This window comes from Choloepus didactylus, chromosome 3 (assembly GCF_015220235.1).
Source record: "Choloepus didactylus isolate mChoDid1 chromosome 3, mChoDid1.pri, whole genome shotgun sequence".
Classification (NCBI taxonomy): Eukaryota; Metazoa; Chordata; class Mammalia; order Pilosa; family Megalonychidae; genus Choloepus; species Choloepus didactylus.
In genome coordinates this window covers 153105506-153129252 of record NC_051309.1, presented here as the reverse complement: position 1 = coordinate 153129252, position 23747 = coordinate 153105506, and the positions used below count along the sequence as shown (strand labels likewise).

The 23747-nt window shown below is 38.4% G+C and overlaps 1 protein-coding gene across 1 annotated transcript in view; it reads left to right on the top strand.

The window, feature by feature from the left end:
* Positions 1–23747, top strand: part of MAML3 (mastermind like transcriptional coactivator 3) — a 440660-nt gene that overhangs the window by 30106 nt on the left and 386807 nt on the right.

Sequence of the window (23747 nt, the reverse complement as noted above, 5' to 3'; positions counted from 1 at the left end):
TCAAAACATCCCTGCATTTTAAGTCTATTTTATCTGAGATTAATATTGCTACACCTGCTTTCTTTTGGCTGTAGCTTGCATGAAATATTTTTTTCCATCCTTTCACTTTCAGTTTCTTTGTGTCCCTGTGTCTAAGATGAGTCTCTTGTATGCAACATATTGATGGTTCATTTTTTTTGATCCATTCTGCGAATCTATATCTTTTAATTGGGGAGTTTAATCCATTTACATTCAACGTTATAACCGTGAAGGCATTTCTTGAATCGGCCCTCTTATCCTTTGGTTTATGTTTGCCATATTTTTCCCTCTCTCTATTAATATCCTTTATTGTACCCATACCGAATCTCTTTAGTACTGAACCTTTCTCCAAGTCTCTCTGTCCTGTCTTTGTTTCTCTGTCTGTAGGGCTCCCTTTAGTATCTCCAGTAGGGCAGGTCTCTTGTTAGCAAATTCTCTCAGCATTTGTTTGTCTGTGAAAAATTTAAGCTCTCCCTCAAATTTGAAGGAGAGCTTTGCTGGATAAAGTATTCTTGGCTGGAAATTTTTCTCACTCAGAATTTTAAATATATCGTGCCACTGCCTTCTCGCCTCCATGGTGGCTGCTGAGTAGTCACTACTTAGTCTTATGCTGTTTCCTTTGTATGTGGTGAATTGCTTTTCTCTTGCTGCTTTCAGAACTTGCTCCTTCTCTTCTGTGTTTGATAGTGTGATCAGTATATGTCTCGGAGTGGGTTTATTTGGATTTATTCTATTTGGAGTTCGCTGAGCATTTATGATTTGTGTATTTATGTTGTTTTGAAGATTTGGGAAGTTTTCCCCAACAATTTCTTTGAATACTCTTCCTAGACCTTTACCATTTTCTTCCCCTTCTGGGACACCAATGAGTCTTATATTTGGACGTTTCATATTATCTATCATATCCCTGAGGTCCATTTCGATTTTTTCAATTTTTTCCCCATTCTTTCTTTTATGCTTTCATTTTCCATTCTGTCATCTTCCAGGTCACTGATTCGTTGTTCAACTTCCTCTAGTCTTGTACTATGAGTGTCCAGAATCTTTTTAATTTGGTCAACAGTTTCTTTAATTTCCATAAGATCATCCATTTTTTTATTCAGTCTTGCAATGTCTTCTTTATGCTCTTCTAGAGTCTTCTTGATTTCCTTCATATCCCGTACTATGGTCTCATTGTTCATCTCTAGTTCTTTGAGTAGCTGCTCTAGGTGCTGTGTCTCTTCTGGTCTTTTCATTTGGGTGCTTGGGCTTGGGTTATCCATATCGTCTGGTTTTTTCATATGCTTTATAATTTTCTGTTGTTTTTGGCCTCGTGGCATTTGCTGAACTTGATAGGGTTCTTTTAGGGTTTGTAGACCTATTGAAGTCCTTATCTCTAATTTATCAGATCTACAGCTTCGTGGAGTACACTTTCTCTAACTAACCAGCAGGTGGCGTCCACGAACCACCTGTTCTCCACAAGCCAGTTCTCCCCTGCTTAGCCTTTTTGGTGAGTGGGGTAGTGAGTCTTGTGGGGCCCAATTGGTGTACCAAGCTTGCGTGTGTAGTTGGTGTTGCCTGCCCTGTATGTGGGGCGTGTTTCTGGGCAGTCGGGGAGGGGGGGTGGCCCTAACAATCAAATCTCCCTGATGATCCTAGAGTTTTAAATCTGCTGCAATAGTCTAATCCTTCAGTTCAGTCCTGCCACAGTTTGTCTCTGCCACTGACCCACAAGTCTTTGGTATTGGCGTATGGCTCCTGAGACTTGCAAGTGGGCCCCTCTTCCAGGCTGTGCACCCCGGGTCCTCTGTTGAGCGATGACTGTGCTATGTCACAGGTGAGTGCCATCCCCCCAGGGCAGTTCTGGGCTGCTGGGCTGTGTAGAGAGGCTCCCAGTCTGCTCAAATGATGGCTGAATGGGGCTTTGTTAATTCACACTGCTCCCCCTTCCCAGCTCTGGGACAATCAGCTGAGGTTGCAGGGAAGGCTAATGTCCACGCCCAGTTTTGTGGTGTGTGCCTGTTATTTGAAGCACTTCCGTCACACTGGGTTGTCTGGGGCAGCTCTGGGCTATGGGGCTGGCGATGGGCAGGAGTGTTTCCTGTCCACCAGGATGGTGGCTGTGAGCGGACACCCCCCTTTTCTTGGGAAGTTGTGGTGTTTAGTGAATTTTCTCAGCCACTGGATTATTGCCTTTTGTCTCAGAGCTCTCTTAGTTCTGCTCTTGACTTGACGTGCCCAAATTGCAATTCTCTGAAGGTTTCTGTATTGGGCTTCTTAGAGTAATTGTTTTAGAAAAAGAAAAAAGGATTAAAAAAAAAAACAAAAAAAAACAGGGCCCTCCTCAGAGATCTAATGGGTTATTGAAATGCTGATAGACAAAGCAACCAGGGCCATTAAGGAAAGGTCCACAGGGCAGAGAGATCAGCTTTTCTTCGGGATTTGCATATGCGCCTCAAGGCCTGAGCTCCGCCCTTCCCCTTTCTGTGTTCACCAGAACTCCAAAAATCCTCTGCTTTTATTTTGGAGTTTTTCGTGTTATTTTTTTTTTTTCTATGCCTGTCTCCTCTCTGCTGGGCTGGCAGCTCTCAGATTCTCTGGTGTCTGGTCTCAGTCTATCTATGGTTGGAGTATGGATCAGTAGAATGAGTTCCCGAGAAGGGCTACCACTGCAGTTCTCCCTTCTCCTTCCCGGAGCTGGCAGCCCCTCCTTCCACGTGACTGAGCCTGGCAGGGAGGGGCGCGGGTCCCCTGGCCGCAAAAACTTACAGATTTCGCTGATCTCAGCAGTTCGACATTTTCGTGAGTGTTGTATGAAGTATGCCCAAAGACAGATTGCTCTGTGGTGTCCAGTCCATGCAGTTCCTGGCTTTTTACCTACTTTCCTGGAGGAGTAACTAAAACTTACAGCTCACCAGTCTGCCATCTTGCCCCGCCTCCTCTTTCATGTCCTTTATATCCTGTGTCATGCTCTCATTGCCTGTCTGTAGTTCTTTGATTAATTGCACCAAATACTGTGTGTCTTCTGATCTTTTGATTTGGGTGTTTGGGTTTGGGTTCTCCATATTGTCTGGTTTTATCATATGCTTTAAGATTTTCTGTTGTTTTTGGCCTCTTGGCATTTGCTTTACTTGATCTCTAATTTGTCAGAACTGCAGCTTGTTGTTGTACACTTTCTCTAACTAACCAGCAGATGGCATCTGTGAGTCACCTATTCCCCTCAAGTCAGTTCTCCCCAACTTTGTCTTTGTGGTGTGTGGGGATCTGATTCTTGTGGGGTCCAATTGGTGCACTTAATTTGGGTGTGTTGTTGGTGCTGTCTGCCCTCAATGAGCGGCATGTGTCTGAGTGGTTAGGGAGGAAGGGCAGCTTTAATAATCAGACTTCCCAGGTGTTCCTGGAGATTTAAGGCTGTTCTCTGCCACTGACCCAAAAGTCCTTGGTATTGGGGTAGGTTCCCTGGGATTTATGAGTGGTTCCCCCTTCCCTGCTGTGCTCTTCCAGGACCTCTGCTGAGGGAGGGAGGGCCGTGCCATGTCACAAGTGCATGCCAGCCTCCAGGGAAGCCCTGGGATGCCGGACTGTGCAGGGGTTTTCCCAGCCCGCTTCAAAGGTGGTTGAATGGGGCGCGTTAACTTCCCCCTTTCCGCACAGCGCCACCCTCCCAGCTCCGGGACAATGAGCCATGGGTGTGTTAAAGGTCACTGTCCATGGCGGATATTGTGGCGTGTGCACGGTGCTGTGGGAAGGACTCCCTGTCACACTGGGTTTCTTGGCACAGCTCTGTGCTGTGGGTTCAGCCCCAGGCAGGAGTGCCTTTGCCTGCAGGGGAGATGGCTGCAAGTTGTGCATTTTTTTTTCTCCTTTTGGCTCCCCTTTGCTCCCCTGGGCCTAAGACAATCAGCAGTGGGTGTGGGAAGAGGTATCCTCCATGCCAGACACCGAGGCGTTAGCCCAGCCCACTCCCATCGTATCTGCAGCTGCTCCTGGGCTTTTTTTTTTTTTTTTTTTTTTAAAAACTGTCTGTCTCCAAACGCCAACCCACCATTTCCCCACACCGCAGAGTGTCCGAGGGACTTTCAGCCAACTCACTCACTCGTTTCAGAATGCAGACTCCTGGTTTCACCAAAAGCATGGTCCCTGTAGACTTAGCAGACCTTGTCTGGCTGGTGCTACTCTGGAAGTGGTGTTCTGGGTCACTTTCTGGTTTTTATCTAGTATTTTTCACAGAGGTGTTTTTTTTGCCCTGTCTCACATAGCTGCCATCTTAGGTTCTCCCAATAATGTTCTTTTATCAGTTGTAACATGGACCACTCCAATGCAAGGTGTTAATAATGGAGGGGGTGGGGGGTGGGGGGGTGGTAAATAGGAATTTGTATTTTATGCATGAGTTTTTTGTAAACCTTCAACTTGTGTAATAAAAAAAGAGAGAGCACCCAGGCACAGGAGAAGGAGCCTTACCTGGGAGGAGAGGAGATGAGGGCCCATAATGTCACTTAGGTCTCCATAATGTGCTGGTAACACTGCCTTTGGAGCACTGGATTAAGGCAGTGATTCTGTAATTTATTGAAGTCACTTTATTGGTGGGAGCAGTGGCTCAAAATTTCTTTTCATATTCCATGCATGGTCAGCTCTTGATATGCATACAACTTTGTGAATTAAATGAAATAAATATGGAGGCTTGGCTTGTGTTCTGGCAAATAATGTCTTTCATATTAAGTGTCTATGCCTTAAATAAAGTTACCTGATCTCTTGGCCCCAGTGTCCCCACCAGTAAATTGGAGGTAATAGTAGTTCCTGTCTTGTAGTGTTGGTGTGAGCTCTGAGTGATATAACTTCACTTTTCAGTGAAGTTCTGGAAACACAGTAAGCATTCTATAAATATCAGCTGTTATTATTAGCACATCATCAGGATGCCCACCATTGTGCCTTGTGGTGGCAAGCTCAGTGGGTAGCCAACATATTTTCTCAAAAATAATAGAACATGACTCTAGGTTTGTGGTGGGTGTTGTGAGGAGCAGTCCAGATTTTACTGGCTGTCTTGTACTTCTTATGTGGAAAGTGTTAGGACCCACTGCAATTACTTTCAACATGAATAAAAGTCCTTGCAGCACTTTCTATCTGCCATTCATTTTGGACATACCATATACTATCAATATTGATCACTGTACATTGGCATGGTGCCTGCTGGTGAGCCAGATGACAGGCTAAACCCTGAGATGATACCCTTAAATGTGCTACTGTCCCAATCCTGGAGGAGCTTGAAGAGGGTCTCGTGGGCAGATGAAAGAATATTAAAATAGGACTATTAACTATAGTCCATAGTTTGCATTAGGAGTATTTTTTCCCATATACCACCCTATTATTGACACATTGTATTAGTGTCATATATCTGTTATAATTCATGAAAGAATATTCTTTTACTTGTACTGTTTACCCCAGTTAGTCATCCACAGCAGCATTCACTGTATTATACGGTACCATGTTTTATCTTCTAACTTTTATTCTAGTAACATACACAACCCAAAACTTCCTTTTCAGCCACATTCACATGCGTAATTCAGCACTGTCAATTATACTCACAATAATGTGCTACCATCACCACCATCCATTTCCAATCCTATACAATCAACCTAAATAGAAATTCTACACAAAATAAGCATCAGCTCTGCATTCTCTACCTCAGTCTATCCCCTGGTAACCTATATTCAAGATTATAACTCTAATTTTGCTTATTCTAATTAGTTCATGTCAGTAAGATCATATAATATCTGTCATTTTGTGTCTGGCTTATTTCACTCAGCCTAATGTCCTCAGGATTCATCCATGTTGTCATATGCATTAGAACTTCATTCCTTTTCACAGCTGAATAACATTCCATCAAATGTATATAGCAGATTTTGTTTATCCATTCATCAGTTGATGGACACTTGGGTTGCTTCCATCTTTTGGCAATTCTGAATGATGCCACTATGAACATTGGTGGTGTACAAATATCTGTTTGAGTCCTTGCTTTCAATTTTTTTGGGTCTATACCTAGTGGTATTGCCAGGTCATTTGGTAATTCTATACTTAGCTTCCTGAGAAACTATCAAAGTATCTTCCACAGCAGCTGAACCATTTTACATTCCTACCAGCAATGAATGAGTGTCCCTGTTTCCCACATTCTCTCCAACAGTAGTAGTTTCTGTTTTTTTTGATAGTAGTCATTCTAGTGGGTGTGAAATGATATCTCATTGTGATTTTGATTTGCAGCTCCCTAATAGCTAGTGATGTTGAACATTTTTTCATGTGCTCTTTAGCTATTTGTGTATCCTCCTTGGAGAAATGTCTGTTCAAGTCTTTTGCCCATTTTTAAGTTGGATTGTCTTTTTATTGTTGAGTTGTAGGATTTCTTTATATATTCTGGACATTGAACCATTATCATATATATGGCTTCCAAATATTTCCTCCCATCGAGTAGGTTGTCTTTTCACTTCCATGACAAAATCTTTCATGCACAAAAGTTTTTAAATTTGAGGAGGTCCCATTTATCAATTTCTTCCTTTCATTGCTTGTGCTTCAGGTGTAAGGCCTACGAAGCTATTGCCTAACACAAGATACTGAAGATGCTTCCCTACATTTTCTACTAGGAGTTTTATAGTCCTGGCCCTTTCATTTAGGTTTTTTGATCCACTTTGAGTTAATTTTTGTATAAGGTATAAGATAGGGGTCCTCTTTCATTCTTTTGCATATGGATATTCAGTTCTCCTAGCACCATTTGTTGAAGAGACTTTTTTTTCCCAATTGAGTGGGCTTGGCAGCTTTGTCAAAAATCAGTTGGCCATAGGTGTCAGGATCTATTTCTGAACTTTCAATTTGATTCCATTGGTTAATATAGCTATCCTTGGGCCAATACCATTCTGTCTTGACTACTGTAGCTTTGTAATATGCTTTAAAGTTAGGACATATGTGTCTTCCAACTTTGTTCTTCTTTTCCAAGATGTTTTTGTCTATTTGGAGCCCTTTACCCTTTCAAATAAATTTGATAACTGGCTTTTCCATTTCTGCAAAGTAGACTGTTGGAATTTTGATTGGTATTGCATTGAACCTGTAAATCGTTTTGGGTAGAATTGACATCTTAACCATAATTAGTCTTCCAATCATGAACATGAAATCCTTCCAATTTATTTAGGTGTCCTTTGATTTATTTGAGCAATGTTTTGTAGTTTTCTGTGTCCAAGTCCTTTATATCCTTTGTTAAATTTATTCCTAGATAATTGATTCTTTGAGTTGCTATTGCAAATGGATTTTTTTTCTTGACTTCCTCCTCAACTTGCTCATTACTAGTGTATGGAAAAACTACTGATTTTTGTGTGTTGATCTTGTACCCTGCCACTTTACTGAATTCATTTATTAGCTCTAGTAACTTTGTTGTCAATTTTGGGGGGACTTTCTATATGTCATCTGCAAATAGTGAAAGTTTTACTTCTTTCTTTCCAATTTGGATGCCTTTTCTTTCTTTTTTTGCCTAAATGTTCTGGCTAGAACTTCTAGTACAATGTTGACTGACAGTGGTGACAGTGGGCATCCCTCTCTTATTCCAGGTATTAGAGGGAAAACTTTCAGTCTTTCACCATTGAGTATGATATTAGCTGTGGGTTTTTCATACCTGTCCTTTGTCATGTTGAGGAAGTTCCCTTCTATTCTTATCTTTCTAAATGTTTTTATCAAGAAAGGATGCTGAATTTTGCCAAATGCCTTTTTTTGTCTCAATTGAGATGATCATGTGTTTTTTCTCTTTGTTTTATAGATGTGATGTATTACATTAGTTGTTTTTCTTATGAACCACCCTTGCATACCTGGGATAAAATCCACTTGATCATGGTGTAAAATTCTTTTGATATGCTGTTGGATTTGATGTGCAAGTATTATGTTGAGGATTTTGGCATCTCTATTCATAAGAGTAATTGGTCTGTGATTTTCTTTTCTTGTGGTGTCCTTATCTGGCTTTGGTATGAGGGTGATGTTGGCCTCACAGAATGAGTTAGGTAGTGTTTCCTCCTCTTCAATTTTTTGGAAGAGTTTGAGCAGGATTGGTATTAATTCTCCTTGGCATGATTGGTAGAATTCCCCTATAAACATCTAGTCCTGGCTTTTCTTTGTTTTGAGGGTTTTAAGACTGATTCCATGTCTTTACTTGTAATTGTTCTGTTGAGGTCTTCTATTTCTTGTTGAGTCATTGTAGGTTTTTCATGTGTTTCTAGGTATTTGTCCATTTCATCTAGTTTGTCTAATATTTTGGCATATAGGTGTTCATAGTATCCTCTTATGATCCTTTCTGTTTCTGTGAGGTCAGCAGTAATGATCCCCCTCTCATTTCTGATTTTACTTATTTTCATCTTCTCTCTTTTTTCCTTCGTCAGTCTAGCTGAAGGTTTGTCAATTTTATTGATCTTTCCAAAAACCAATTGACCTTTCCTCAGAGAAGGTATCTACCTCATGATGCCTTAATTTGGACATTTTCATTGCCTTAAAACTAATAAATTCCCATTGAAAAAGCCACTCCATTTCTGGTATATTGCATTCCAGCAGCTTTAGCAAACTGGAACATCTCTTATAACAGCTTTTGACTTAAAGTCCCTTTTGTCCAATATTACTATAGCTACCCCAGCTCTTTTTGGTTACTATTTGCATGGAATATCTTTTTCCATCCTTTCACTTTCAACCTATATGTGTCTTTGGGTCTAAGGTGAGTCTCTTGTAAGCAACCTATAGTTGGGTCATACTTTTTTATCTATTCTGCCAACATGTCTTTTGATTGGGGAGTTTAACCCATGAACATTCAGTGTTATTACTGTAAAGGCCGTGCCTACTTCAGTCATTTTATCCTATGTTTTTTATATGTCATATATTTTTTGTCTCTGTTATTGCAACCTCCTGTGATATATCTGACTGATTCCTTTCTTACTTCTGTATATTTTTAAAATGCTTCCTTTGGTTAATATGGGGTTTATGTTACACAACTTACATTATATCCTACTAATTTGGAAAGATACCAACCTAGCTTCAGTAGTATACATGTTCTCTGCTCCCATAACCCTCTGTTTCCTCTCTTTATGTTGTTTTTGTTCTACTTTATTTTTTGCATATTCATTATCAGAAAATATGTCTTTTTCTTGTTAAACTGTATTCTGATTCTTATATGAATTAAAGAGTAGAGTTCTATATTGAGGATACAGTACTATTGGGTTTTGCATTTACCCTTTTTTACCTTTACTGATAGTTTTCATTTTTTCACACTTCTCCAGCCCATTCTCTTGTTTTTTTTTCCCTTCAATGTGCAGAACTCTTTTTAGTCATTCTTATAGGGCAGGTCTTTTGTTGAGGAACTCTCAGTTTCTGTTTATCTGTGAATATTTTAAACTCTCATTCATTTTTGAAGGTCAGTTTTGCTGGATAAAGAATTCTTGGTTGGCAGTTCTTCTCTTTCAGTACCTTAAATATATCATACCATTGCCTCCTTGCCTCCATTGTTTCTGATGAGAAATCAGAATTTAGTCTTATTGAAGATCCTTTGTATGTGACAGATCACTTTTCTTTTGCTGCTTTCAGAATTCTCTGTTTATCTTTGATATTTGACATTCTGATTAGTATGTGTCTTGGAATAGGTCTATTAGGATTTATTCTGTTTGGAGTCTGTTGTACTTCTTGTGCTATTTATGTCTTTCATAAGAGTTGGGAAATTTTTGGCTATTATTTCCTCAAATATTCTTTCTGCACTTTTTCCTTTCTTTTCTCCTTCTGAGACACCCATGGTACATATGTTTGTGCACTTTGTACTGTCACTCAAATCCCCGAGATACTGCTCAATTTTTTTAATCCTTTTCTCTGTCTATTCTTCTAACTGAATTATTTCAATTATCCTGTCTTCTAATTCACTGATCCTTTCTTCTGCCTATTCAAATGTGCTGTTGTATGCCTCTAGTGTATTTTTAATATCTACTATTGTGCCTTTCATACCCATAATTTGTTATGTTCCTTTTTATACTTTCAAATTATTCTTTATGCTCACACATTTTCTTCTTAATATCCTTTATCTCTTTAGCCATATTTTCCTTCATCTCCTTGAATTGATTTAGGTCATTTGTTTGAAAATCTTTGATTAGTTTTTCAACTTCTGGACTCCTCTGAAGTTTTAGTTCCCTAACTGAGCCATATCTTCCTGATTCTTAGTATGGCTTGTAATATTTTGCTGATGTCTAGCCATCTGATTATCTTGATGAGTTAACTCTGAAGGTCCATTTCTCCCTTGTGTCTAGAGTTTTATTGTTGATTAGCTTTGTATAAAGGCTCTTCTTTGATGCTTGGTCTTACTTTTTTAGAACTTTAGAATAGCCCATGTTTTACTATGCAGATTTTCTCAGCTCTTCTTCATCTGATTCTTGCCCTGGATATGCAGTGCAATTTTTAAGATTGCACTTTTTATACAATTGTTTCATCTCCAGGAGAAAACTTCCTTTCTTCTGTTCCTTCTCCAGGAATCTTGATCAGTTCTGTTTGTTTTTGTGCAGACTTTTCTCCCCAGCTCCTATGATTTGTTTAAATTCTCTCACTTAGTTCCCTGCTTTCTTTATACTTTTTAGTTCTGAGACCCTTGTATCTTACAGCAGTTCAGTTTAAACCTCCCCCTGTCTTTTGGGTTTTCTGACTCTGGGTTCTTCCCCATTAGGGTATCCTACTCCAGGCAGCCAGACAGGGTCAATCTGGAAAGGTGTGTCATTTCAGAAAAGTCCATTTTTCCTTTAGGTGGTTCAGCTGACTGATACTGGATTGAGTGAAGGCACAGCAGTTTCTGTCAGCATTTTTATCCCCATCTCTCTCTTTTTTGTTTTTTTTTTCCCCTGGGGGCCGTTTTGTATGTAGTGGTTGACAGCAGCTTGTGTTCTATCCTGTGTCTCTGAAGACTTAGGTCTCTGTGCCTGGATATGCATGGAGTTCTAACTTGCCTCTGTGAGTTTCTAAAGTCACTGTCCATGGTGGAAGGGATCTGGGGCTGTTCCAGTTTGCTAATGCTGCCATTATGCAAAATACCAGATGGACTGGCTTTTATAAAGGTGGTTTATGTGGTTACAAATTTACAGTCTGAAAGCCATAAAAATGTACAAATTCAGGCATCAACATGAATATACCTTCACTGAAGGAAGGCCAGTGGTGTCCAGAAAACCTCTGTTAGCTCGGGAGGCATGTGACTGTCATTTGCTGATCCCGGGTTATGTTCCAGCTCCTCTCTCAGCTCCTGTGCTTTCTTCAAAATGTTGCTCTTGGGGGTGTTTTGCTTCTCTGGAGCAAACACTGGACTAGCATCCCCAAAGTGTCAGCAAAAGTCTGCTTTCCGCAGCTGTCTCCAAAATATCTCTCTGAGCTGCTCTCCAAAATGTCACTCTCATCTGCTCTAAGGTCCTTCTGTTTGTGAGCTCTTTTATAGGAGTCCAGTGATTAAATGAAGACCCACCCTGTATAGGTGGGGTCCATATCTCCATGGAAATAGTTCAGTCAAATGTTTCACCCACAGTTGATTGAGTCACATTTCCATGGAAACAATCAAAGGATTCCAACCCGATCAACAGTAATACATCTGCCCCCACAAGATTGGATTAAAGAACATGGCATTTTTGGGAACATAATACATCCAAACTGGCACACGGGCATGATGCCTCTGTGTGACTCCCAAGCTGTGCAGACTGAGAGGGGGAGGGGAACAGGAACCAACTAGAGGTCTGAGATAGAATTTTCCTACCTGATGTTTTTCTATTTCTTCAATTCAGCATTTGTGAAGACCTTCTCCAGTCTCTACCATCCTCTAGTGTTCTAAGCAAGAGGGATTTGTGCCCTTTCATTTGCTGAATTTTGGGGGAGGCTTTTTCAGGAGATGTCTTATGCACTATGTTAAGATGTCACCATAACAGTCTATTATTATTATTATTATTATTATTATTATTATTATTTTAAAAGAGGATCCATTAAGTTGAATTCTGCCTCTCTCAGACATAGCAGTGAGGTGGTCCATTGGTTTGCTTTGTGTGTGAATAAGTTTATGTGCATAGTATAACATGGATTTCAGTAAAGGTTAAGTAAGGAGAATAAAATTATGTAATTGCCAATAATTTTTCGTGATGATTTCTTCACTGTTTTAAAGCTATATGTGTTTTAATAGCTTTATTTTATAAAACATGTATTTTTATTTAGTACTTATCAGTTTATACATTTTAACATTGATTTTTGTTCTGATCTGAGTTGAAGTATCTTTTTATAGAATATGTATGAATTAAACATCTAAACTTCAAGGTATTGAAGCTAAAATAAGCTAAAATTTGGATGATTAATAATGAAAGTCATTGCCTAGTTTCTTAGTCAAAAACATTAAGGAAAATTAATCTCTATGAATCATTTCTTTTGAAGACTTCGTTTCTTCTGCATTGTAGAATCGGACTCATTGCACTGGGCATAAGGCATTTGTAGATTTGGTATAAACCTTGTTTTTGTGGAAGTTTTAGATCTAAACAGTTGCTGTGTTCATGATTCTAATTGTGGAACTTAGGATGTCCATGGCCCTGCTGCCTGCACCATAGGCTTTCCTGTGATAAGGGCAAGGTATAATCTATGTTATGCAGGAGTTTGCTGGCTAGCAGACTTTGAAGTAGGGTTAACTCAGTTCTAATTGAAGTTAGAAATTGGCCTGGTTGCCCTGACACCTAATCTGCATATGATGGAGGCTGCCATTGGGGATCCTAAATCCACCTTCCTTGGCTACTCCACTTTTTAAAGAGGCGCCTACACCTCTATTTTGTGTTAGCTTTTGTTTTCTTCTTTTTCCAAGACTTTTTTGTGCTCCCCAGGAATAACTTGTTCAGGCTCCCCAGGCTCAGCATTTCCTAATGGTTGTTACTGCTTTCCAAATTATGGAAAAGACTTGGAAATGTCTTTCTGAGTGTTTTTCCCTCCTGGAGACTTTCCCGGCCAGACTTAGTCAGCGAGGTTGAAGGAGGTTGCATCCCTGCATTAGGTGCTGGGTGCTGCACTGGACACCTGGCAGGAGCTGCACGAAAATGTCAACATGGACTATGTCTTGGGTACATTTAGGGGCTAAGCACAAGGTCATGTCTTGGGCAGAGTTTCAGTGTAGACAAGACTCTCAGCTTTCCATTTATAGGTTTCAAGATGCATGACACTTGTGCAGTGTGGTAGATGTTCAAGAAGCCTTAAGGAAACTTGGGAGAGAGACAGTACAGTGAGTGAGTGTTAAAAACCTCAGAGAAAAGGGTAAAGGTGAGAACACTGAAAGGAAAAGCATCTTGACTACTCAAGAGAAATTTCTGATTGAATTTTAGAAGAACTTCGGAACTTGATTACTATTAGAATCAAGAGAAAGATGTTCTATTTTGTAAAGTGGCCAAGATCTTCTCCTAAGACTTCTAAGGTAGGATTATTTATGTGAAAATAAGGAGTATTTACCATTTTAAATTTCATCTGGGCCTTGGTAAGTCCCAGTGAAATGCAAATATTTGTACCCCTTTGGCACAATTAGGAACAGCCAAATCTCTCTGCTTCAGAGACCACTGTGCAAAATAAAACAAATGCTTTAGGAAGCCAAGGAATGGAGTCTGAACTCATCACAGTTTTTGTGCCCAAATGAAAATGACTTTGTCTTTTGATATTTCTCTCTATGGCATATTCAGTGGCAGGATTTTCAGTAGAACAGCTCTTCTGCAAACTTAGAAAAATATAGATTATATTAAAAGCTTAAAGTTTAGTCTGTCCCTCAGTCTTGATTCAGGGCTTTTAGTCCAAAAGATTTATTTGATACTGGAAGTACATTTTTTTCTAAGACCACTGTGTGTGATATATGTGTATTAACAATGGTTAAAGATCACTAAAACATAACCCATTCCTCAAGATACTGTTGAATTGTAAGCTGAATGTTATTGTGATACTTTAGCTTTGAGAACAAGTAGTGAAGGATACTTTTCTCTATCAGTTGGTAGTTCCAAAATGAAAAGTGAGAATAAAAAGAATAGTTAATAACGTAATCCATATGCTTCTCCAAGAGGAAAAAAAGATGGAGGAGAGACCATTAGATTTTAGCTGTGACAAGTCTTCATATGGGAAAAGATTAATTCCAATGAACTACCTATATCTAAAATTGAGCTGTGGGAAAAGGATTATGCGTAACAAAATGCAAAAGATTAATTTGGAAGCATGATGCCAAAGGATTGGATACCCTTAAAATATTAATCCATATCAGACACATTTGTACAGTTCCATGCACCAATAAGGAAACAGAGAAACAAGAATGGATATCAATGTAACCAAATGTTTCGTTGATTTATCTTTTGTTAATAACTACTTTTATAAGACCTCATCTAGCTTGGATGTGCAGCTTTTTGTATAAGGTTATCGGTAGTAACCTGTAATTTAATACTACTCATTACTCATTAGGAGAGGCACTCAGATTCACATCATAGGCGTGATGTTAGCTTTTAACCTCAGGAGAAAAACCTGATTGTGATTGGAAGTCTCTTTTCAAGCCCGCAATAATTATTAATTTGCTTCTCGTGAATAGCTAATAGTAGACTAACTGGAGAGATTTAGAGATCTTTGACCACAGAAGAGTGCTGTCTTCAAATGGGAATACAAATATTGTGTATCCCAGTGTCTTCCTTTAGAGGGTACCATTGAAGAAGTCTGCAATGACTGTCTGTAGACACTAGTTCACATACATAAATAGATTGTGAGGTGTAAGAAAGGAAGGTGAGAAAGCACATCCAGGAAGGTATCAAATTAATTAAATTGATTTCTATGTAACATAACGTAAGACTTTAATGATTATTTGAGTCTAAGTTCCTCTCATATACACCTGAAATAAGTAGGCAAATGGTTACAATTCCATCTCCAGCATACTTATTAGAAATTGTAGATTACAGTAACATCTTTTAGCATGGATTGCAGAAAGTGTTACATAAAGGGAAAATGAGTAAGTTTTTCTACTGGTTGAGGTTGGAAATGAGGACAAGATCTTGAGACTGACCTTATCAGGGTGATTGAAAACATTTTTGCACCACACCTATGTTACCTTAAATTCTGTAGGAAATTCAGTAACAGACTTATACTGAAGCTACCATTACCCAAAGCTGCTGCTAACTACACTTCCTCTAGCTAGCAATCCTATATTACTATTCAAATCCCTCATTCATAAATAATATAGTTTGGATGACTATATCTAGAATGTAAAACTCTGTGGCCTTACCCTGTGTGCCCCCTCAGGCCTTAGGGGGAGAATCTGGTCAACCTGGATCACTTGATTAGAAGTGGCTCTTATGTGTGTAATTTTTGCAACTGGAGAGATTGCTCTGCCCTCTTCTACCACTATAGCTTGTTCAATTCCAGTGTGTTGTAATATAAACATTGATCAAAGGAATGATTCAGGGCATTCCAAAATATTTTCAATGTTATATACTTCTCTCTTTTTAGGAACTCGTTTTTGTTTTTTGTTTTTTCCCACACTGGTATATATGGACTCCACAAAGATAGTTAAGATTATGGTTCTACTACCTGATCCTCATATGTAATGTGTATTACTATTATTATTATTATTGTCTAACACTCCTATGGTATTTATTGTGGGCCAGGCACTGTTCTAAACATACTATGTTTATTAACTCATTTAATCTTCAGTGCAACCCTATGAGGCAGGTGTATTTACAGAGAAGAGGTAACTGAGGCATCGAGTGGTTAAGTGACTTGACTAAGGTCAGAGTAAGTGGTAGGAAATTTTGTTTCAGAGTCTACACTCATGACTTATTTTTTAAAAGACGGAACACAATAAGAAAAACAAATCCTTAAACATTTTGACTTATGTATGGGTTGTAGCTGATATCAGAGCGAAAATTTTTTTGTGGCAGTGGCTATAAGGAAATGGCTACTGTAGACTTCGTGATTCTCATTTTAGGACATTAAAAATAATAATTTGGTGTGTTCTTCTAGGGTTTTACTTCTTTTGTGTATTTGCCTATATTATTATATATAGCTCTCTGTGAGAAGCCTTAACAACATGGACACACAGACTGCCCTGAGAATTACTAGATAAAATTCTCCTCTTTAAACTGTCCATCTCTAATCTTGTCTAATGTGCTTAGAAAACCTGTTCTGCCCCTTTGATAATCTCAGGCTTTTGTAACATTACTAAGGATACAGCTGTAATTTAGAAACATTTTGTTTATACTTTTATTGTATACTTCCCACTTAGAAAGGTGGCATCAGATTAGACCAGTGTCTCTATTCTCTACTTAAGATTTGTGAGGTTTTTTCATGAATTAAAACAAAACACACCATTTTATATTTTACAAAGGATTTCTGATTTGGAATACCTGGCTTTGTCACTAATGCATCATTTGAATATTTTTGTAAGAAAATAAATATTTTAAAACCATACATTTTAAGTTTTGTATTTAGAATATGCTTTAAAACAAAATTGCATTCAAATTTAACTTCATTTTTGAAGGCTAGATTTTTATGTCATCGGTAGCTCTAAGTAAAAGTGCAAATTTAGGAATTCTCTCTGTTAGAAACATCTTTTAAATGTCTGACTTAAGAGAGAATAATGTGTGTGTAAGAAAATCTGAGGGAAGTATTTGGATCAATATAATTAGGAACCCCAAACATTAACTTTTGGTTTATAGTAAATAAGTTATAAGATAATGGACTCCACAATAGTTAAGATTTTGCTTGAATTAAGACCCTAAAAATCACCACAAATCACAGTAGGGATAAAAAGGGAGAGAGAGAAATCTGCATTTTGAGAACAAAAATTAGAACGTTTTTATCCTGCTAAGAGGAAAGACTGTTGAATTCTGGAACTTCAGCATCATCTGCAAACTAGAGATTCCAGAGTGCGTTGGGGGGCCTCCATTATTAGTGAGAGCACTCAGAGCTTATATTGCAGAGGGTAATGCAAGTAGCTATACTGTGTGTCCTTATGTAAAGTGTCTTGTGCTTTTTAAAAGTCCCATCTGTGAGGGAAGATGTAAATCCAAAGTGCTAATCCTTTGTCATCAATAACAATCCCATGACACTTCTTTACAAGATAAGTGTTACTGATTCAATTTGGTTGACTGTGTTTAGCTTCCTTAAAACCTGCTGCAGTTTCAGTTGAGTTAAAGCATGATTCACTTCCTGCCCTGTAGGGTATAAAGCAGCTCTGATGGTTTAGTCTGCAAGCGACCAAAGCGGGTGGGGATGGAGAGAATGGAGAAAATGGCAATATTTGAAGCAGCGGGGTTAGCACCTGATGGTAGAGGGGCAGTTTGTAACGTGACATCTGAGTGACTTGTGTTTTCTTCTTTGTTACTCTGTCAGCCTTCCCGTCCTTCTGTTGAAGGAGAGTAGACCCTCTTTCAATTTCTGGTGACTGGCAATAACCCTGAACATGCAAGAGAAATATTCCGTGTGTGTGTTTTCCCCAGAAGACCATCTGAATAGTGCTAAAGGGCCAGTTTTGAGTAGCCCTTGAATAAGGGCCTCGTCCCCCAGTTCCCTAGGAGCCCCGAAAGTAGGATGGAGTCATTTTGAACACATAAAACAAGTAAAAGAATTTGGAATATGGGAATACAGTATGGCTTAATTAATCTGAGCCCAGATGTTCAGGATTTGTAGTAATTGTAATATGGCTTTTTACCTTGTATGAAAGAATATTGGTAAACAGATCAGTGTAAGGAAGGATAGTTACCATTCAATAAGATACACTGATTTTTTTTAGTATCATCTATTTTTTACAGGGAAACAATAAGATAATTGCAAATCAAACACCAAGTATGGGTTTTAAAGGGCATATATTTAACAAATATCTGTAATCTGTGAAATTTATCAATTTCAAAGTAATTTTTTTATAAGTCCATGCCAGCTTACCCCAAATTAGTCTGAATTAGTAAATATTTTCTATATTTAAATGGACATCTGTGTTTCTAGTAACTTTGTGTCTTTGTTGGGAAACCCTCTATGCAACCTAAATTTAAAAGGGATGATTTTGCCTTATAAAGAGCATCATAACTTTGCAAAGTCTTCACCTTAATATTCATTTAATGGCAACATCTCCCATACAAACATTTGATTTTTTGTATTCAGGTTTTCAGAAATACTTAAGTTGCTCTTTATATACCAGCTTCCAATACCAAATCAAGAAATATGTGTCCAGGCTCATTGGAGTACATTTAATCAACTGCTCTTAAGTTTCTTGCTTGCTTTTGAATGTCCTTGTAAACTGGGGTCTGCTGAAGAGACTGATGACTTCCCAGATTTATCCTGGTTTTGGTCTTTTGCATTTGTTGACCTGTGTTATTGTGGGTATAAACATTTATTCTTATGTTTTAATGTGTATGCCCAAGTAAAAATTATAAGGGGTATTTTATAGCTTTGCATACTTTACTTGTTTATGAATTGTTCACTGAGGACAAATTTTTCTAGCTATAGTTTTATTTTAAAAGTGAAAATTGAGAGAGAAAGCGTTTGTGTTAGTTGAGAGTGAATACTTGAGTTTCCAGATGAAGAAAACCAGACTTTAAATAAAATATATTGTTATTAGCTGTGAATAACTCAAAAGAAGTGCTAACTCACGTGGAAGTCTCTGTGGAATAAAATCTTTGAGTAGAAAGGTAATGAACTGAAAACAAATTATTTTACATATCTATATAAGACAAATGTTTAACAAAATTTCAGCAGCACAATTAGTACATCTCACTGAAGTGAGACTTCATGTGTGTTGCCCTATGAAATGTTATGGCTCCATGGAATGCAAGTTTGGGGATTTTAATTTAAATGGGACAGTTTTCTTATGAGTTGTATAAAATAATAGTGTGTTTTCACTTTTAAAGATCTTGGTACAAAAATTGAGAGAATTGGAAATTTGCACACCAATTGAATATTTGATGATTTTGAAGGGTTATTATTATTAAATACATTTTAGGAATGATAATGGTATTATGGTTATGTTTTTGAAAAAAGAGACCATAACTTTTAAAGATACATTCTAAATTACTTGTGGATATGATTTGATGACTGGGCTTTTTTTAAAAATATAGTACAGGAGGAGGGCTGGGTGAGGGGTATAGATGAAACAAGATAGGCCATGAGGTGAAGTTTGGCAGTGGGGGTTCATTACATTATTATGACTATTTTTGTATGTTTGAAATTTTTAATAACTGAAAAGTTTTAAAAAAGGAAAGACAGGTTCACAAAACTTAGCGGAGTAGAAATACATTGATATTTTGTCAAAGATAGTCAAGGAGGGTTTCAGATAAAGGAGGTATCTAAAAATACCCGAGGTTTGATTCCTTGCAGTTATGTACAGTTACATATATTTTTAAACCCAATGTTACAGTTCCATTTTAATTAAGATAAGCTTCTACTTAAGTAAAAGAGAAAAGAACACTTACAGTTTTGGCAACAGTCTTTAATTCAGCAAACATTTTTTAAAGCCCCCCAGTGCCAGGTACTGCAGAGATTACTGGAGAGTCAAAGAATTACACAGATATGGGCTTTGTACTAATGTAGCTAGTGAGATTGCTACACATCATCCACTGTATGATGTGGTAAGGGCTCTAATAGACGTACAGAAAAGTATCATGAGATTGCAGAGGTTGGACCTATTTAATACTACTTCCACAGGGCAGAGGGAGCAGGTGAGGGCTTATTAGGGAAGACTGTGGGGGAAGTTGGCATTTGATGTGGTCCTTGAGGGTTTTTCTAGGTAGAGAAGATGGGAAGGCCACTACAGGCATAGGAAGAAGTGTGATCAATAGCACAGAGGTGTGAAAGTGAGTTCAGCTAAGGGTGATTAGGTCCAGCAGTAAATGTGAGTTAAGGAGTGGGGTAAAATGGGATGGGAACAGTGGAAAGCCGGTACCAGAACATAAAAGTAAGATCCAAAGTGTGAATTTTCCCCCTAGCCTGGAAAGCCACATTACTGATACTTGTAAGCCTGAATTTCCGGGTCCAGCTTCATGCTGCACCTGTAAATGCTGGAAGGGCTTTGTCACCCTGGTTTGAAGGCTTCTGGGTATCCTAATTGCAGTGTCACTTCTCTAGTGGAACATAGGCTGGTATTTGCTTACAGGTGAAGTTTGCTAACAAATAGCAACAGGACTCCCCACTCTGTCAAATAGACAATTTTCTCCTCGGTTTTGTGGGAGTTCTGGTTGCCTTCCTGATTCATATTAAAAGATATTGGTGGGATTTGAAGCCCATCTAGTAGGTATGTCCCTGGTACTGTTTACTGGAGTGGAATCTGGAGGGTCTGACTCTTCGAGACTGGTGGAGGGGTCTGATTAGCCTTGTTGAAGAAATATTCTTCTACAGCTAGACCTTGGGTTTAGCGGCATGAAGCTGAAACTGCTGAACACAGGTGGACTTTTAACATGAAGCTAATGAAGCTGGAGCTTCAGATCCTCTCACTTGTACAGCAGAGTTCTGGGAGGGGCCCTAGAAATTTTCATGTAGTCATACTTTATTTTGTAATTGGTAGTTTTGTTCTTTTTTTAAAAGAAGAAAATGTTACAGGTTTCAGACCCTGCAAAACCTGAACCTGTCCTGGCTTCTGAGCATCTTATGGAAGGCAGCCAACTTCTCTGTGCTTTATTTTTTTCTTTCTGAAAAGAACAGATAACAGTATTTGCTGCCTCACAGATAAGTCACAGATTGCAAATACAATTGTAAGTAAAAAGGAACCAGAAACTGTTTTCTGGGAAAGTTTATTGCAAGTGAAATGTGGAGAGTGATTTGGTACCAGCACAAGAGGGAAGGAACCCGTGCCTCCTCCTTATAGGTTCCCTAGGTAGACTCTCCTAGTTCTGAAAAGAACCTTTGTTAAGTTTGCCACTACCCAGCGCAGGCTGCCTGGCAAGTTATCCCTTGTCTCTACCATCCTACACTCTTGATTTGGAACACTGATCTCTGTTCTCACCTTTATCCTCTCTTACCTAGACTTGCTCCATTGCTTCCATAGCTCAGTTGTATGTGGCCAGAAGCAATGTCACTGAACACGCACATGAAGAAAGCTGCACTCTATATTAAACAGACTGACACTTATTTTTACATTACTTCCTTTAATGTATTTGCATCATAGTCTTGGAAACCATCTTGTAATTATCTTTAAAAATATGGAATCTGATTTGGAGAAAAGGCTGTATACTAGTCCTTGGTCAGGGAAAGTACAACATGGTACTGAAACACCCCGTTGAACCAGAAAGTAGGGAAGTTCCCAAACAATCAAAAGGTTTGGTGCTGCCTGATTTGGCAATCATTTGTTGCCCAAATAAACTTTAACAAAAAATTTTAAATGCCTTAGTTTATCTTTGACAAGAGTAAGATTAAACACTTTTGAATTGAGTCTGGAAGAATTTAAAAAAAGAAAAGAAACGAGAGAGAGAGAGAGCTAGAGAGAGTGCATGTGAGAGAGAGAGAAGGAGAGAAAGACATGGAGACAGAGAGAGAAAGAAAGAGAAGGAAGGAAGGGAGGGAAGGAAGGAGGGAGGGAAGGAGGAAGTAAGGAAGGGCCATCTTGATGGGCTCTCAGTGGCCAAACTGGGAGAATTTGAATATCAAAATAAATATGGTAATGGATTATAACCAATTTAATAAAATCAGAATCTACAAGTCCACACCAATACATAAATTGAATGAACAAATATATGAAGGAGAATTGAAAGGTCTTACTTAGAGTGCCAACTAATAAATAAAAAAGGAATGATGAATTACAAAATCATCAATGTATCCTAAGATTCATATGTGAAAGTTTGATAAGGAACAAGATATTTACATAGTTTCAAAGTGTCTCCTCACAAATTATTTATTAACTACAAAGGCAAAAAAATAGTAACTTTATAGCAGAGAAACCTGGAGGATACGATCTTAACCAAAATGATTCAAGTTACTATCTCCGATAGACACAACCCGTCATCATGTGTCTCCTGGTTGGCTGCCCTGAGAAGGACACAGCATCACATCTGTGTTGTTCTAAAATGATATAACCTGAATCTAATCATGAGGAAACATCAGACAAACCCAAATGGTGGAGGGTCATTCTAATAAAAGAATGGGCCAATAATCTTTAAAAAATGTCAAGATCAAGAAGACAAAGAACAGCTGAGGAGGGCAAGAGCTAGGGCTACAGAAATAGAGGAGCTAGAAGGGAGGAAACACAACCTCCACTCTGTGTATGGTTGTAGGAGCTTATGGCTTCCTCAAGAGAAGGTTTCCGAGCCAGACTTCAGAGCTTGCTTTTCAAATGAGGTGCTATAGTAGAGAAGATCCTTTTTCAATGAAGATCACAGAAGACATTGCTATTGGTAGACTGTTCCAGGCTGAGTTTCCTCCGAAAGTGGATGATATGATTTAACATTTATTGTACATGTCCAGTGTAGCTGCTTTAAGGTAAGAAATGGCAGTCCTCAGATTTTCTTCATGGTTTAGATCAATCAGCTGATTTCCTTTTCCCTCTCCCTCTCCCTCTGTCTCTCCTTCTCTCCCTCTCTCCCTCTCTCCCTGTATCTCTTTTTCTCTTTCTGGCTTATGCTATGTAGAAAAACATTTAGAAAGCAGAAATGTTTAATCAGTGTTATTAAATGTTAAGAAAGACAGAGCCATTCTGCAAAAAAAAAAATGAACTATTCCTGCCAGTCTCCTCCCAAGAATATACCCACAAGTAATAAAGTACATCAAAGAAGCATTTTCCAAAAGTATACTGCCTGGTTTTCTGGTTGAATTAACAGGTCTTACTCAGTTATGTAAGGTGAAATAGGAATTCCTTTGCTAATGGCAACTTGAGTTTTCCAGCTCTATCAAGCCATATATATTTATCTAGCCCTCATTATCTAAATGATCTTTATCAAATTCCACTAAAAGTTGGAGAGGGGCAAAGCTAGAGTGACTAAGTGAAATCCACAAATAATTGTATGAATTTTCATCAGAGTGTTGTAAGTTGGCAGAATTGCTTGCAATGTTCTGGTAATGGGTTGGCTGTTTTGGCCAGAGATTACCGAATATCTGTGTGCTTGCAAGTGTCTTATATTTGTAGTGTCCTATAGAAAACTATGCAAGCTATTGAATTTTTGCCTTAAGAGGCTCAGCCTCAGATTCATCTCATATCATCTTTTTCTGGTCTCCTCCGAGAACTGCTAATGAACAGTGAGTTAGCTAAAGGGCGATCAAGAGAAAGATAAAAGGGCAGGTCCACCAAGCACCGAATAATTAAAGTGGCTGTGTTACAGAGGCCTTTGACTAATCAGGCTTACCATGTTTGTGGTATAATGTATATAATGCCATGTTTAATACATAGCCTAGGTAATGTTAGGCTCATAACTATAATGTTTTGACAGCTGGTTAAATGTTTTATGGCTGTGGTTTTTAGGATTTAGCTGTAAATAAAACATTTTGGGCTCATCCTGACAGATGTACAAATACTAATCTAAGAATTATTTATCCTTAAAAAACTACACTACTTTTGTCCTTTTGTGGACTGATATTTTTTCCATGACATGAAATTGCTTATTTTCTCTTAGGAGTATTTTATGTTAGTCACAGAGCTAGGTACCACTTGATATAGTTTTCTTAGTACTTAACAAATGGACGATGGGTATGATTTTATTTCAGTGAAAATGACTGAAGTAAGGTGGAGCAATCTTTCTAAGAGCTGAATAACCTGAAAGATAACCTGAAGGGTTATCTTT